This window comes from Jaculus jaculus, chromosome 16 (genome assembly GCF_020740685.1).
Source record: "Jaculus jaculus isolate mJacJac1 chromosome 16, mJacJac1.mat.Y.cur, whole genome shotgun sequence".
In the NCBI taxonomy this organism is placed as follows: domain Eukaryota; kingdom Metazoa; phylum Chordata; class Mammalia; order Rodentia; family Dipodidae; genus Jaculus; species Jaculus jaculus.
Window position 1 is genome coordinate 5,004,546 of NC_059117.1, and position 16,449 is coordinate 5,020,994.

The window sequence follows — 16,449 nt, forward strand, 5'->3', positions numbered from 1 at the left end:
TGTATGCACGTTGACATTTTGGGCAACAAGAGGCTTTAGTATGACAGAGGTCTTTTAAAATTATAACGTGGTTGAACATGTTTTATTGCCATAGAAGCGCCGCAGTGTGACGTGTTGCTCCCATGGCTGTGGGGATGTTGTGAACAAGCCACAATGCTGTCCAGCGTGTAATCACGTAGGTCGTGATGCTTAATAATGATAATAGTTAATGGATACTAGATGATGCATTTACTGTATTTGACTTTTTATTGTTGTTTTAATGGATACTCCTTCTACTTACAAAAGAAAGTTACCTATAAAATAGCTTGCTGCATGATACCCACAATACCTCCAGATTGCATTAAAAGCCATGTCCAGTGGCTTTCAGTGGCCACCCAAGTCTGTGTAAGCACACCCCAAGATGCCCATACAAGCATGAAATCATGTAATTAGCATCTCCATTGTTAAGCAATGTATTGCCCTATTTGCAAAGAACATATCTGGCATAATTCTTGTATCCAGAATATAGAGAAAATTCTGAAAACTTAGTAATGAGAAAAGTAAATCTAGTTTAAAAACTTGAAAAGAGATTTAAATCAACACTTCACTCAAAATATATGACTAACTATCTCTCTCTTTCTCTGTTTGCAAATAAATAAAATAAAAATAAATAAATAAAGGGCTGGAGAGATGGCTTAGCAGTTAAGGTGTTTGCCAGCAAAGCCAAAGGACCCTGGTCCCATGTAAGCCAGATGCATAAGGGACGCAAGCATCTGGAGTTCGTTTGCAGTGGCTGGAGGCCCTGGCATACCCATTTGCTCTCTGTCTGTCTCCTCTCTCTCTGCTTACAAACGAAATTAAAACATAAAATATATGAATAACCTGTTACTATGTCAAAAGATGTTCAGTACCATTAACATGAAGGAAATGCAAATCAAACCACAGGGGATGCTATCGTACAACGTGTGCATAGCTGAGGACAACCAACTCAAACTCACAAACAAAAGAAACACAGTAACAGTGTGGAGTGTTGGAGAAAATCAGAATCAACTAGAACTCTCTTTTTCAAAATATTTTACCTTTATTTATTTATTTGAGAGAGACAGAGTCAGATAGAGGGAGAGAGAAGGGCCTCCAGCCACTGCAGACAAACTCAAGATGCATGCTCCCCCTTGTACATTCGGCTTCCATGGGTTCTGGGGAATTGAACCTAGGTCCTTTGGCTTTGCAGGCAAATGCCTTCTCTCCAGCCCCTAGAACTCTTTCATTGTTGGTAGAAACACAAAATGTTAGAAGCACTTTAGAAAATCACTGTTTCTTGTCCTCTGTCCACTTGGTTAAGACCCCTACCAGCCTCTGCAGGCCCTGGTGAAGGAGGTGTGAAAAAGCGTGTCACCATTTAGGATGTTTGGCATTTTTCAGACAACTGAAATAAATTATTGCATACATTCCAGTGGAGACTTGTGTGAAGTCTGATGAGAATGTGGAAGAAAGGATGCCCTAGGCCAGCGAGGGGATGAAAGAGGATCCATGCGTGTATTACGGGACCAGGAGCACTACTCATTTGGAAATGGGGTGTGAATGAGCCGAGACCCTGTGATGCGACGGGAGCCAAAGCTGCTGTGGAGAGCTTTGGTGCGTCCTGTCACAGAGTTTGCTTGCTACACTTACCGTGAAGAAACAACAAAGGGCTGAAGACCTTCAGATGAGAGAGGGACAGGGCTATGTTGTCCCCTCAGAGCAGCGCTGAGAATCAGTGACTGCTGATTCCGAAGGTCCTGCCCAGAGCCTGTCTCAGGCTGGTGTGGGGTCTCTAGTGAGCCCCAACCTAGGCTTCTGATGTGACGTTTTGTGAGTCTAAGGTTAGTAAACTCTCAGTTTCTGAAATATAACTTTCATAAAATAAATACCAACTTATAGGAGAGTGCATCTGGCTTGTAAAATGAAAGCATTCTTTGCCTCCTATAACAAATTGATGGGAGGGGATCAGTTTTCAAGGTAAGAGGCCCAGGAACTTGATGGTATCAGACATTTGCATTTCTCTCAGTTTACACAAAAAGAAAAGCTTCTTTATCTAATCCCTCACACACTCCACAACTCCCTGTGGTTGAAGATGGGGAAAAGGCTGTATTGGTGTCTGCTGCAGTGCCAAACAAGGGGTGATATTTACTGTGTGCCTGTGCAGTGAGAAACATCCTTACTAAGCATGGCGTTCAGTCTAGCACATACATGTGTATCCATGTTCAGCATGGGGTCCAAGTCTAGCACATACATATATATCCATGCTCAGCCTGGGGCCCAAGTTCAGCACCTACTTTTGGTAGTAAATAGTGCAGATTTACTTGAGCCATTTTATGCCCAAAAGGTGCCTTGATTCTTGGCCTGCAGCTGTGACTCACAACTCCCAACGCTGGCACATGTCTGAGCCTCAGGAATGGGCTGATAATATCCATCCAGTTAACGATTGCAATTCACTGTAGTCCTTAGATCCATAGCACTGTTTAACCATCATGAATATCAATTTCTCGCGGTCCCTGTAAGAAGCTCCCCGTGTCAGAAAGCGTCCATCGCCATGTCCTCAGCTCACAGCCATCCCTTCACTTGCTTCTGTCGATGAATTTGCCTCTTCTGGACATTTCATACAAACAAAACTACATAACTCACATTGGTCTCCTTCCACCTACCGTAATGCTTTCCAGGTTCATTCACGCAGTGGTGTCTATTGCCACTTTTCCACTTTAGGGAAAAACAGTACTCTGTTGCATGGATATGCCCCTTTCACACTCGCTCATTAGTTGATGGATGTTTAGGTTTTACTTTTGGCTGGTGTAGATAATGCTGCGATATGTTCTGTGTGCATGTTTGGGATTGACGTATACTTTCATTTTCTCATGGCTCTGTGAGAGGAGTTGAATTGCTGAGTCATATGGCAATACCACATTTAACATTTTGAGGAATTTCCAAGCCATTTTACACAGTGGCTGAATCATTCTACATTGCCACCAAAAATGCACAAGTGTTCCATTTCTTCACATTCTTGCTTATCAGTTTTCGCTTTTTTTGGTTATAGCCATCTTTGTGGGTATGGAATAATATTCTTTGTGGTTTCAACTAACAACCAACAGTGTTGAGCATATTTTCTGACCTCATTGGTCGAATGCATATCTTTGGCCCCAATTCCTACACCTCTTAATGTTGATAATTGATTTCCGCAGTAAGTGAAGAATGCTTCCATCTGAGAGGTGGTACATTCTGGAAGCAGTTCACTTGTGAGGTGCAGCATCTACACATAGTTTATTGCATTACGTGGGTTTGCCTCTTAGCCTTATGCTCTTCAGTGCAGGGTCTTGAAGTTTGATGAAGCACATTTGACCTGTTTTTCTTCTGTGGCTGGAGCGGCCTGCCCCAAGGTTCAGAAATTTATGCCCGTCTCTCTAAGAATTACAAAAAAAAAAAAATAGCATTTATACCTATCTCTGTGATTCACTTTGAGTTAAATTTTGTATAAGGAGTAAGGGAGGGATATAAGTTCATTCATTTGTATGTTAATATCCATTTCTTTTAATTTTGTTTATCTGTATCATTTTCCTACTTCTGCAAGCTAGTTTTACTAATATTTGTCCACATGTTAGAAATACATGAAAACAGTGACTCTCAAGTTTTTGTCCTTACAGCCAGCAACTTGGAAAGAGGCCAAATCCTAGGCAAACTCAATATTAAAATTTCAGGGAAGGAATTTTGATTGTCTAATTTGGCTCAGGTGTATGGCCCTGGACTCCTTAGCCATAGCAGAGAATCAGGCTTGGGTACCAAGAGCTCCCTGCGTCTGGAGAGATACTCCTTAGGCATGGTAGGCATGGCTGTGGTCCCTGCAGAGTGCTGTAGTAACATAAAGCAAGAGAACAGTGGAGGTCAAGGTCATTTTCACCCGCAATAGTGTCTGCAAATGCACAACACACAACCAATGCACCAATGGTCATCACAGATGCTGTGGCATGTCTGCAATCCCAGGACTCTGGGGGCTGAGGCAGAGGGGAATATGAGTTAGAGGACAGATTGCTACGTAGTGAGACTATCTAAAAGCAAAACCAAATACTGTAAGAGTTATTTTTCTCATGGTTGGGACCTGTGATGGTTTGATTCAGGTGTCCCCCATAAACTTAGGTGTTCTGAATGCTAGGTTCCCAGCTGATGGATATTTGGAAATTAATGCCTCCTGGAGGGAGTGTATTGTTGGCGGCGGGCTTAGGGGTATTAAAGCCAGTTTCCCCATGCCAGTGTTTGGCACACTCTCCTGTTGCTATTGTCTACCTTATGTTGGCCAGGGGGTGATGTCCACCCTCTGCTCATGTCATCGTTTTCCCCTGCCATCATGGAGCTTCCCCCTTGAGCCTGTAAGCCAAAATAAAACTCTTTTTCCCAGAAGCTGCTCTTGGTTGGGTGATTTCTACCAGCAATCGAACCCAGACTGCAACAGGACTAAATACCTGACAAAAGCAACTTAAGGGAGTAAGCATCTCCTTTGGCTCACCGTGTAAGAAAACGTAGTCCTTCGTGGCAAGGGAGGTGAGGCAGAAGGCGGCTCCATGGTGGTGGGTAACGGCTGTTTGCTCACATCTCAGGAGATCAGGACATGGAGAAGGGTTGAATTCTCTGCCCAGGTGGCTCCCAACTTTCCCCTTTATATTCAGTCCAAGATCTCAGTTCATGCGATGATGCTACTCCTCCCCAGGACAGGTCTTGCCTGCTCAGTATGCTTTCTGGAAAAGCCATCACAGATACACCAATGCTATGCCTTGTTAGTGTCTTAGATGTTTATTAAACCAATCAAGCTGATTATTGAAGACAACTATCCTAATTACATAAGTATTTTATTTTATTTATTTGCAAGCAAAGAGAGAGAGAAGAGAGACAGACAAAGAGAGAATGGGTGTGCCAGCGCCTCCAGCTACTGCAAACAAACTCCAGACTCATCTGCCCATCGTGTGTCTGGCTTACGTGGGTACTGGAGAGTTGAACCTGGGTCCTTTGGCTTTGCAGGCAAGCACCTTAAATGCTAAGCCATCTCTCCAGCCCTAAGTAAGTATTTTAAGTATGAAAATGCTTACACAGTAATGAGACTTTGAGCTTTTACAAGTTTGAGGCAACATGCCATAATGTCAGGACCCAGATGGAAGCGGGACACTGATTCCAGGTCAGTGCACATGGTGGACTTGAATGCAGCTCTTGCTGGACCTGTTCTGAGCATATAAAGTGTGGTTAATTTATTTACTTCACAGCATTGCTATGAAACTAAGATTACAAATGCAGTAAGGCCATGAAGAGCTCAAACACCGGACATAATAGAAGCTAAGGGACACGAAGCCCAGAGCTTAAGAGAGGCTTTTGTGTTGTGGAAATAAGTAGGTGGGAAATGAGAGTTCAGGAAGTTAAAGGGGGTGGAGAAGCACCTGAAAGACAGGAGGAGGGAAGGAGACTGGGTCTTAAGAGGGATGTAATCATTGCGTAGTAGTGCTTGCAGTTTGAGATCCACCCTCATTCCCCTGAGGCCCTATTTACTCAGTGACATTATTGGTGCTCACTGTGGGGTCATGAATGCATCAATCAGCCTCTGTGGAAGGGGCAAGGCCTCAGGATACTCCTTCCCACCCTCTAGTATTACAGCTTTTTACCCCCTCTTCCACTGAGCATTGGAGGATGTGTTATAAGTCTCCTTCAGTGTTGAGCTTTCTGCAGCCTCTAATTTTCTGCCTTGATGATATTTGAGTCTCCTCAGTGTCTATGGCCATCCCCCTGGAGGAGGTTCTCAGACGAACCATAAGAACAGTGTTCATATTTAATCTTCCACTTCCTCTGTAATGTCTCCTGGGTCCTGGAAAATGTGATAGAGATGACATCCCTTGTGCTAGGCAGTCAGTCGGCTTTCTGTACTGATGGATCTTGGGACTCCCCAGTATTCACTGCCTTCTGCAAAAACAAACTCTCTATCCAAGAGTGAGAGCAGCAGTGGTCAAAGGGGATAAGTATATACGTTCGGGAGATTTTTTTTTTTTTTTTAGTTTCTCACTCTGGCTGAGGCTGACCTGGAATTCACTATGTAGTCTCATAGTCTCAGGGTGACCTCCTCCTCCCAGTGATCCTCCTACCTCTGCCTCCTGAGTGCTGAGATTAAAGGCATGTGCCAACATGCCCAGCTTTCAGGAGAATTTTTGACAGGCATGACTTCTCATTTTTGGCCAAAGAATAGTGGGAGGTTCCCTCTATGGTCTATGACTTATCCATGGGTTTCTGAATAAGTTCTCAGTAGAATTCCCTTCCTCTGAGTGAGCCAAACGACCGATCAGAGAGCAGTTGATTACCCCCTAGCCCATGCCACGATAGTATAGGTGTCTACACCTTGCCGGGCTGGTTAGGACTTCCTAATCTTGGTGCCATTGCATCACACTGGGTAACTGTTGGGATACTTTCTTGGACATGGGAGGATGTTTGTCAGCTTCCCTGGCCTCTGCCTCCTAGGTGCCTATGGCGTCCTTCTACTAGGATAACTTTGCCCTCCCCTGCCTTGTTTAAAAGAAGCTTTCAGCAGGGCGTGGTGGAACACACCTTTAATCCCAGCACTCGGGAGGCAGAGGTTGAGTTTGAGGCCACCCTGAAACTACATAGTGAATTCCAGGTCAGCCTGAGCTAGTGAGACCATACCTTGAAAAAAACTAAAAAAAGATAAAGAAAAAGAGAAAAAAGAAGCTTTCAACTAAAGTATGGTAAGGATGGCAAAGGAAATTCCTTGTTGGCACTGTGATGTGTAAATTGGATGACGTGCGAAATCCTGTTTCACTTAAGTCTCCGTGGATTGTACACTTCATGTGTTTCTATTACTAGCGGTCCCCATGTTCTCCTCAGTTGAATGTATTACCTTCCTGGATGGACACCTGGTCATTGGTATCGCCTCTCAGGGCTGAGTGTTCTAGGCCTCCTAAATGCTTTAGCAGTTTGAGCCTTGGTCATCTCTTTTCTCTTGCTGTCTCTTCCCACCAAACGTTTTGCCTCAGTGCCAGTCTGCCCTGGAGTTGCTGTGCTTCCTCTTGGCTTTGCATCTACACATGCCATCCGTGCCTCCCCTTCACCTTTTCACCCAGACAACACCTTCCGTGCCCTGAATAGTGAGTCTTTCCCTGACCACTTCACTCGCGTCAGGGGGCTCCCTCCTCCTTCTGAACTTCTAAGGCACTCAGTTATTCCTTTTTGTTTATTTATTTATTTTTTTGTATTGGATTTTACACATCTGCTGTGTCCCTATCATGTGTCAGGCCTTCCCACTCTGACCTCTCTACACAAAACACAGTAGGAGCTTAATGCTGATCCAGGCCAGGGAAGGAAGTCAAGTAAAGCTAGTCCCTTCCCCCACCCCCAGGCCACATTCATGGCCACAGCTGTCCAGTTGAACCATCCAGAAGTTTCCATTCTCCAATAAGGTGTAAGGTTTTGGATTGGAGATATTGAAAAATAGGGAGTTAAGTTGAGCAGAATCAAATAATCCTACGGGCGTGATGCATACAAATCTGCCTCTAATTAAGCATGCACATGGCTAATTACAATATGCAGAGTGCAGGTAAGATCTTGTTTAATAGCTAATCCCTCCTGGTTAATCACAGTGCCCAGAGGCGACATCTGCATTGGGATCCTGGTGGGACTCAGCCCTGCCCTCATTGTTCAGTGGAAGGCCTTGCCTCTCTCCCAGAGGTGTTCCCTGCTTCTCTGGCCTCGGTGTGATTGGCACTTTGTCGCCTGGCACCTGGGCAGAAGGCTAGCAGTCAGAATGCTGGTGCTTTGCAGCCCCCCTGGCTAGGCCTCCCCTGCGTGGCCCCAGCTGGACTCTGCTTGGGCCCTGCCGTCTGCGCTGTGGCCCTGCGTGTTCAGGACCGGGCACGGCATCTGCTGTTCGCTGTCCTCGGCCCTCTGGGAAGGGCTGGTCATCGGTCCTGCGGCTGCTGGTGGGAAGCAATCGCTTGAGGGCAGAGTCTACGGAAAGCTTGTCTTGGGAGCAGCCCTCTCTCTCCCGTTTTTTCTGCCCTCCACCCCGGAGCCTTCCCGGCTGCATCTGCTCGCAGGAACTGTCGTGCCAGCCACTCGCTTCTGTCCTGTCAGGAGGGTTTGGGGAAAGCTTCAAAAGTCTTTGGAAATACTGGACTTAAGAAGCGAAGGATGCAGTACGTCATGAGCTGGAAGGAAACGACAGGAACCACGCTGTCGCACAGACCCTTTGGGAAGATGTATTCAGACACAGTGGAATCGGGGTGCTTATGAGTGAGGGGTCCTGGCAGTGGGGGCAGAGAAATGTCAGATTTTACCATTTGGAACTTTTGACTTCTGAGCCCAGAAAACGAAGCATATATTCTAAATATAAAGGGGAAAAACTAAAATGAACAATTCACAGAAAAAATTGTAATGTTTATAAACGTATGAAAAGATGCAAAATTCACTTCTAACAGGAGGTAAAAGTACGTTATAGGGAGATTTTTTTGTATATATTTAATTTACAAAGATCAAATATGACATAATATGGAGTATGAATATGAAAGTTGGGAAGGAAATTCTTTCAAATACTATTAGCAGTGTGTGAATAAATGCCACTTCTTAGCGAGCAGAAGCCCCAACAAGCGTGATGACCCAGCATCTCTCTGGAGCCTCCCCTGTGACTGCTTTCATGGAAGTGCCAATCACACAATATGTTTACTGCAGAACTACTCATGGTGACCAGCGACTGCGCGCAACTAATCCTCACCAGTGACGAAAAATCATGGTGTGGGTACTCAGCCTCAACACCGTCTTTAACAAGAATGTGCTCTTCACATGTGCTCAGCTTGCATGGAATTTGTCTGTGATATTTAATCCATTGCAAAAGGTTTAATGCAGAGTACTATGAATAGCAAGTTTATTTCTGTATGTTTCTCCTTTAGAATCTTCCCTCCTTCCATCCTCCTTTCCTTCCCTTTTTCCCTTCCTCCCTCCATTCATGCCTCCATCTGTCAATCATCTATCCATCTACCTATCATCTATCCATCTAATCTATCATCTATCTATCTAATCTATCATCTATCTATCTAATCTATCATCTATGTATCTAATCTATCATCTATCTATCTAATCTATCATTTATCTATCTAATCTATCATCTATCTACCTGTCATCTATCTTTCTATTATTTATCATCACTTATCTAATCTATCTATCTAATCTATTATCTATTTATCAATCACATGTCCTATGTTTGTCAATGATCATCATTATCTGTTATTGTGCATATATCACTCTATCTGATCATGCTTAGGAAAACTTTGGAAAGATAATCAAAAAATATTCCAAGTGGTTGTTTGTAATGACAGATATATATACATACATACATACACACACACATATACATACATACATACAGATATATATATAATTTTTTTGTTTTTTTTAAGGTAGGGTCTCACTCTACCCAGGCTGACCTGGAATTCACTCTATTCTCAGGTTGGCCTCTAACTCACGGCGATCCTCCTTCCTGTGCCTCCCGAGTGCTGGGATTAAAGGTGTGAGCCACCATGCCTGGCATGACAGATATTTTTGTTTTCACTATACTTTACATATATACATACACTAGTAAACTTTATCTTACTAAAAAGTTATGTGGCTTTTTATTACCATATTTTTATTGTAAAATAAATTATTCTGTCCATCTACTGTTTTTTTAATTTTTTTGTTTATTTTTATTAATTTGAGAATGACAGACAGAGTAAGAGGGGGAGAGAGAGAGAGAGAGAATGGGCTGGGTACATCAGGGCCTGCAGCCACTGCAAACAAACTCCAGATGCATGCACCACCTTATGCATCTGGCTTAAGTGGTAATGGGGACTCAAGCCTTGATTTTGGGTTCTTAGGCTTCACAGGCAAGTGCTTAACCACTAAGCTATCTTTCCAGCCCCATCTACTGTTTTCTTTTCCAAGTCTAACTTGCACAAAACAAATAAAGGCCAATGATCATCCCACACTGAGAAGTAGTGCAGTTAATCACTGTGGGGAGAGGACAGAACCCTGCCTGCGCTTTGGAAGCCCCTCTGAACACCTAAGCACTCACTACCCTTCGTCCTTCCTGCCGTACCAGGGTCGACTTGGCTGGGAGAGTCACTGGCTGCCATTCCTTCCCGGGGAAGCACCATAGCTTGGTTCCTGTGCACGCCGTTAGGGCTCTCCGTAAAGGGACTAGTAGACTTAGGCTCCTGTGTACAGCTTTGGTTCCTCCGCATTACATGTGTGAAATTCATCAGTGTACAGTGAACCATGTACTTTGGTTCTTTTCATTGCCGTACAGAATGACAGCCTATGAATATATTATATTTTACCTATCTACCATTGAGCTAAAAGTTTGGGGCCACTATAAATAATACTGCTATACACATTTTGGTACATGTGTCTTGGAGCAATATTTCTGTTGAATCTTAATATAGAGTCAAATGTCTTCATTATGCAAAAATGTATTCAACTTTAGTAATTGCAAAGCATTTAAATAAGTATTGATTTTGAGTGAGGATGAGCATAAGTGATAAAGAGACCTGCAGTGTCTGTAACATGCTGTGGAAATATTGTGGTTGTTGTTCATACCAACTGACACGCATTGGCAATACTACCAGTGGCTTGCCCACATTTACAATGGGAAGAGATAATGAGTTTAGGTTAAGAGTTAGCAAAAAAATTGACAGTTTTGTCTTAACAAATTTATGATCTTTCTGAAATCTGGATATTAATTCTGTGTGGGTCTATAGGCATTAAGCTATACACTTTTCCTACGATCTCTTGCTTGTCAGTGAGGCAGTTACATGGTTGCAAACTCCATTTGGAGCCTGTGTTTCCTTCGCTGTGAAGGTAGGGCTAAGTTTCATGTGACTGCACACATCTTTCGATGACTTTTTCTAACACTGGCTAACAGGAACCCTGTGTTCTAACACTCCACAGCGCTACCCTGGCTTCTGTCCTGGGCACATATATGTAGATCTGTTGAGGGACTCTTTTATTCCATTGATGTACTTGTCTAAGCAAAAATTCCTACTGTCTTCATTATGACAGATGTCAGATTGATATCTGGTAGAACAAATCTAATCTGTCCTCATACATGAAGGTAGTCTTAACTGCTTTTGACCATTTGCATTTCTACTCACAATCTAGAGTTGTAAAGTGTTGACACTAGATCAGATTAAACCACAACACCACACTCTCCCTAAAACAATAACAACTGCTGGGTTTTATTAGCATTGAAGCAATTCTGTAATTCATTCGCTTTTTTTCCTCTGAGGTAGGGTCTCACTCTAGCCCAGGTTGACCTGGAATTCACTACGTAGTCTCTGGGTGGCCTTGAACACAGGGTGATCTTCTTACCTCTGCCTCCCAAGGGCTGGGATTAAAGGCATGCACCACCATGCCCGGCTCTGTAATTCATTCTAAATTCATAAATACTTAGCTCACCTTAATATTTCATTAATAATTTTTAAAACCACAGATCTCATTTGTGCAACAGTTTTAGACTAACAAGAATTGAACTGGTAGTAGAAAATGGCTACACCATCTCCCCAGCATGCAAAGTCACATGTTCCTGTCATTGCCAGGTTGGAGCTGTATGGTGCATTGACTGCTTTTTATAATAAATTGGCCACCATTAATACATTATTATTAGCCAAAGTCCAGAGTTTCCATACCCTCGCCTTTGGTGTTGCCCTCTTCTGTGGGCTCATGTCCACCACTCACTGTCACAGAGAGAGGATCATTGCTCTAAGCGTCTCATCTAGGCGTTTCACCCCTGCCCCTCCCTTCACCCTGTATCCAGGCAACACTGAGAGTTTGCCTCCTTGATGATTTTGTGTTTTCCAGATGCCACCCCTTTGAAATCATAAAGTAGCTGTATGAGACTGGTTTCTTTTATTCAGAAATATGCATTTAAAGATTTTCCATTTTTTGGCTTCATAGCTTGTTTTTTTAAATATCAGTTATTTTTTAATTAATTAATTTTTTATTTGCAAAGAAAGGGGGAGGGAGAGAAAGAGAGAGGAAATGGCTGCACCAGGGCCTCTAGCCACTGCAAACAAACTCCAGATGCACACACCATTTTGTGCATCTGGCTTCACATGGGAACTGGAGAATTGAACCCAGGTAGTTAGGTTTTGCAGGCAAGTGCCTTAAACTCTGAGTCATTTCTCCAGGCCGACCTTGTTTTTTCAGTTGCTGAGTATCAACCTAAGCTTGCTTATGCACCTATTCAAATAGATCTTATTTGCCTCCAGACTGTGGTGATGAACAATGCAACAAACAGCCCATGCACGTTTGTAGGTTAACGTAAAAGTTCAACTCAATTAAGAGTATAATAACTGCATCATATGCTAAAACTATGCCTTTGTACAAACTAAACATAAGAACTCTATAGTTTACAGAGATGGCTCAGAGGTTAAAGGGTGCTTCTTTGAAAAATGATCTTCCAAACTGGTCACACCATTTTGCCCTAAACCAGCAATCAAGGGGAGCTCCTTGCTCTGCGTTCATTTCATTGTTTTCTTTTGTTTCCAGGCTCCCCACAGTTCTTAATAGCATGTGGTAATATCTAACTGCAGTCTGCAAGCCAGTGCCAGGTAATGCTCTTCTGCCTCCTCTTTGCCCCATTGCCACTGGCACGCCTTCTGTGGTGCCCTCTTTCCAGATCTTTTGCCCGTTGTTCTGTTTGGTTGCTTGTTTTCTTATTGAGTTTGAACTCTTCATATTCTTCATATACATGTCTGATAAGTGTTTGGCAAATATTTCTCTTAACAACTTTGGAATGTCTTTTATTTCCTAAATTCTCAATAATTTTTTAGCTTTCTATTTTGCCAAGAAGTTTGTGGCTATTTTGTTAGGTATATTCTCAGTGCCTTTATCATTTTGATATCACCACAAGTGGTGGTTTTATAAAATATTTCAAACGATGTCACAAATGAGGCTATAAGTTTGATTACTGTTTGTTGCTGACACATAGAAATATTATATTTTATAAGTTCAACTAAAGGATTATTTTCCATAATTTGTTTATAAATGCTTCAGGTTATTTTATGCATGTTCTATGTAAAAGATAATTTTTCCTTTACAAACATTACTTTTCTTTTCAAAACTTACCCTGTGCAAAAGACGTTTAGGATCTCATGTATAACATTTAAGAGAGTGCTGGTGGGTACCTTTGTCGGTCTGGTCTTTAATTCTGTACCATGGGAGATACACACATCATGTACAGCAAGGCTTGGATATGAGGTTGTGTGTGACCAGGCTACCTTGATGAGACACCAGGTAAAGCTCTGTATAATCTGAGCTGAATCTGAGCAAGTCTCCAGCAAAAGAAAGAAGGCAGTGACCCCAAACACAAGCATTTGAACCACAGGATCTGCAGCAGATAAAACTGTTTTGTTTTGATTGTGGGGTTTTGGGGTCGTTATTTATGCAGCAAACTCATGTAGCAAAATGGATGTGTGGCAGTTATGCTGATGATACTTTTAAATTAAGACATCATAATAATTCAATTAGTTTAATAATTTAATTATTAAATTATTTTAATTATAAAATTAAGGGACTCTCCTTGTTTACAAGTTTGCTTAAAAAATCAAGATAGGGGCTGGAGAGATGGCTTAGCGGGTAAGCGCTTGCCTGTGAAGCCTAAGGACCCTGGTTCGAGGCTCGGTTCCCCAGGTCCCACGTTAGCCAGATGCATAAGGGGGCGCACGCATCTGTAGTTCATTTGCAGAGGCTGGAAGCCCTGGCACGCCCATTCCCTCTCTCTCCCTCTATCTGTCTTTCTCTCTGTGTCTGTCGCTCTCAAATAAATAAATAAATAAATAATTTAAAACTTCAAAAAAAACAAAAAAAGTCAAGATAGGGCTGGAGAGGTGGCTTAGCTGTTAAGGCGCTTGCCTGCAAACCCAAATGACTCAGGTTCAATTCCCTAGGACCCATGTAGACCAGATCCATAAGGCGGTACATGCACCTGAAATTTGTTTGCAGTGGCAGGAGGCCCTGGCATACCATTCTCTCTCTCTTTAAAATAAATAAGTAAATAATAAAATATTCAGAATTGTGATTATAGTTGCACAGTTCTGTGAATGTACTTAAAAACTTTTATATTATTTAAAAAATGTCAAGATAAGTGGTATTTCCATCCAATTTTTTCTTCATATGTAGAAATCAGCATAATTTTTTTCTTTCTTTTATGAGTAGTGAATTACATGAATTGATTTTCGACCTTGCCACTGTCTGAGTCAGTGCTCCCCAAAGGAACATGTGTTAAAATATTGGTCAGAAGTCCGAACACAGAGACATCTTCAGGAGGGGACCTAGTTGGAGGGAGTTTGGAGCCGAGGGCAGCAGGCGCAGGCAGCACTTCCTGGCCTTCTCTTTGCTTTCTGGCCAGCATGAGGTGAAACACTCTTTCCAAACAAGCTGCTGTCTATGTGCTTTGCTGCCACAGGCCCAAGTCAAACCCCAAGCCGAAAGACACCTTCCATCTTTTTAAGCTGATTTATCACATGTATTCTTTGTTATAGTAAGGGAAAGCTTACTAATGCAAAAATTAAATTAAGTGTGCTTTTCTTGGTTTAACTGAAGTAAGTTGTAAACTGTTGTCTTCTTTATATACTGCTGAATTTCATATGGAGACATTTTGTTCAGAATTTTTGCATTACACTGACAAGTGAAATTGGTCTGTAATGTTCTTTTATGTGTCAAGTTTTGGTATCAATAAATAAAATAAATGTGAAATGTTCCCTCTTTTTCTAGATTCTAGATGAATATTTTTAAAAATGAGGTTATTTCTCCCTGAAATGTTTGAAAGAATTCATCAACGATGCCATTAAGACCATAAGTTTTGTTGTATAAAAAGATTTTCAATTTTTATTTAAAACTTAACTTCTTCACTAGTTTTAGCAAAGCTAGATTAATTTATATTCTTGTGTCAGTATTAATTGGCAGTACTTTCTAGGAATTTGTTTAAGTAAAGTTTCAAATTTATCAGTAAAATGTTGGTCATGATATGTTTTTATTAGCTTCCTCCTCTGTTTTATTGAAATACAACTGGCAATCAATCAGCCTATATATTTATGTTGATTGATTAAATATATATGCTTAAGATATACAACAAGATTTAAAAAAATATTTATTTGTTTATTTATTGGCGTGCAGAGAAAGAATGGAGAGAGTGAGGGAATGGGCACACTGGGTCTCTTGCCAGTGCAAACGAACTCCAAATACATGCACTACTGTGTGCATCTGGCTTTATGTGGATACTGAGGAATGAAACCCAGGTCATTAGGTTTGGCAGTGGTTAAATGCCTTAACCACTGAGTAATTTCTGCAGCCCACAACATGATGTTTTGATATGCCTAGGCATTGCTTTGAAAGTTTCCATCAATATTTTCAAGAATTTTGGGGCTGTTTTCTTGCCCCGTCATATTTTATCACTGACATGGGTTTTTAGTTTCCTGCTCTTTCTCTTGGACAACCTTGCTAGACATTTGATTAGACTCTCCAGTGCCTTGCTGATCCTTTAGATGTCATGTTTGCTGGTTTTCCATTATTGAATTCTGTTCTTTTGTTGATTATTGACGTCACTCTACTTCATTTTCAATTAATTTGATATATTTTTCAGTTTTCTACTCTGTTGATTACAAATATTTATCTTATTTCAAGTTGTTCATTTCAGGCCATTAGTACTCCTTTGAGCACAGCTGTGCTCTGGAAGCTCTGCTGTGTTTTAATTTCTGCTACGTAAATTCAGTTTCTTACTCAGCATGATTCTCAGACGCTTTTGCCATTTCTAAAGTGTGCTGCATGTGGAAACATATGGTGGCTTTTCTTTCTTTCTTTTTTTTTTTTTTAAAAAAAAAAAAACAAAACACTTTCTTGCTTAACGCAATGCAGCCAGAAAACAAACCCTTTGCTTTTGCATCTCTTGGAATTGGTTGTAACTTGCTTCATAACGCTGAATAGCTCTATGAATGATATAGCAATAGTGTCATACTAACATGCCACATTTTTACCTTCAATCACTCTTGTGTCCTCAGTGTTTTAGATTTCTGGAAAACAGCAGCTCTCTCTCTCTCTCTCTCTTTCTCTCTCCATATATATATATGGAGATAATATATATATATATACATATATATATATATTTTTTTTTTTTTTGAGGCAGGGTCTCTCTATGTAGGCCTCCCACTTATGATCATTCTCCGTCAGCCTTTTAAGTGATGGGAATATACATATGCATCTTCAAACCCAGCCAACACTATAGTCTTTATCAAGATTACAATGTTTAGTGCATTCACATGTATCATAATTACTTATTTGGTATGTGTGAGTTTAAACTATGTTTAAATCAAGTAAGATATCATTTTATACAGTAATTATTTAGATGTTTCTACCTATTTCATATTTTCA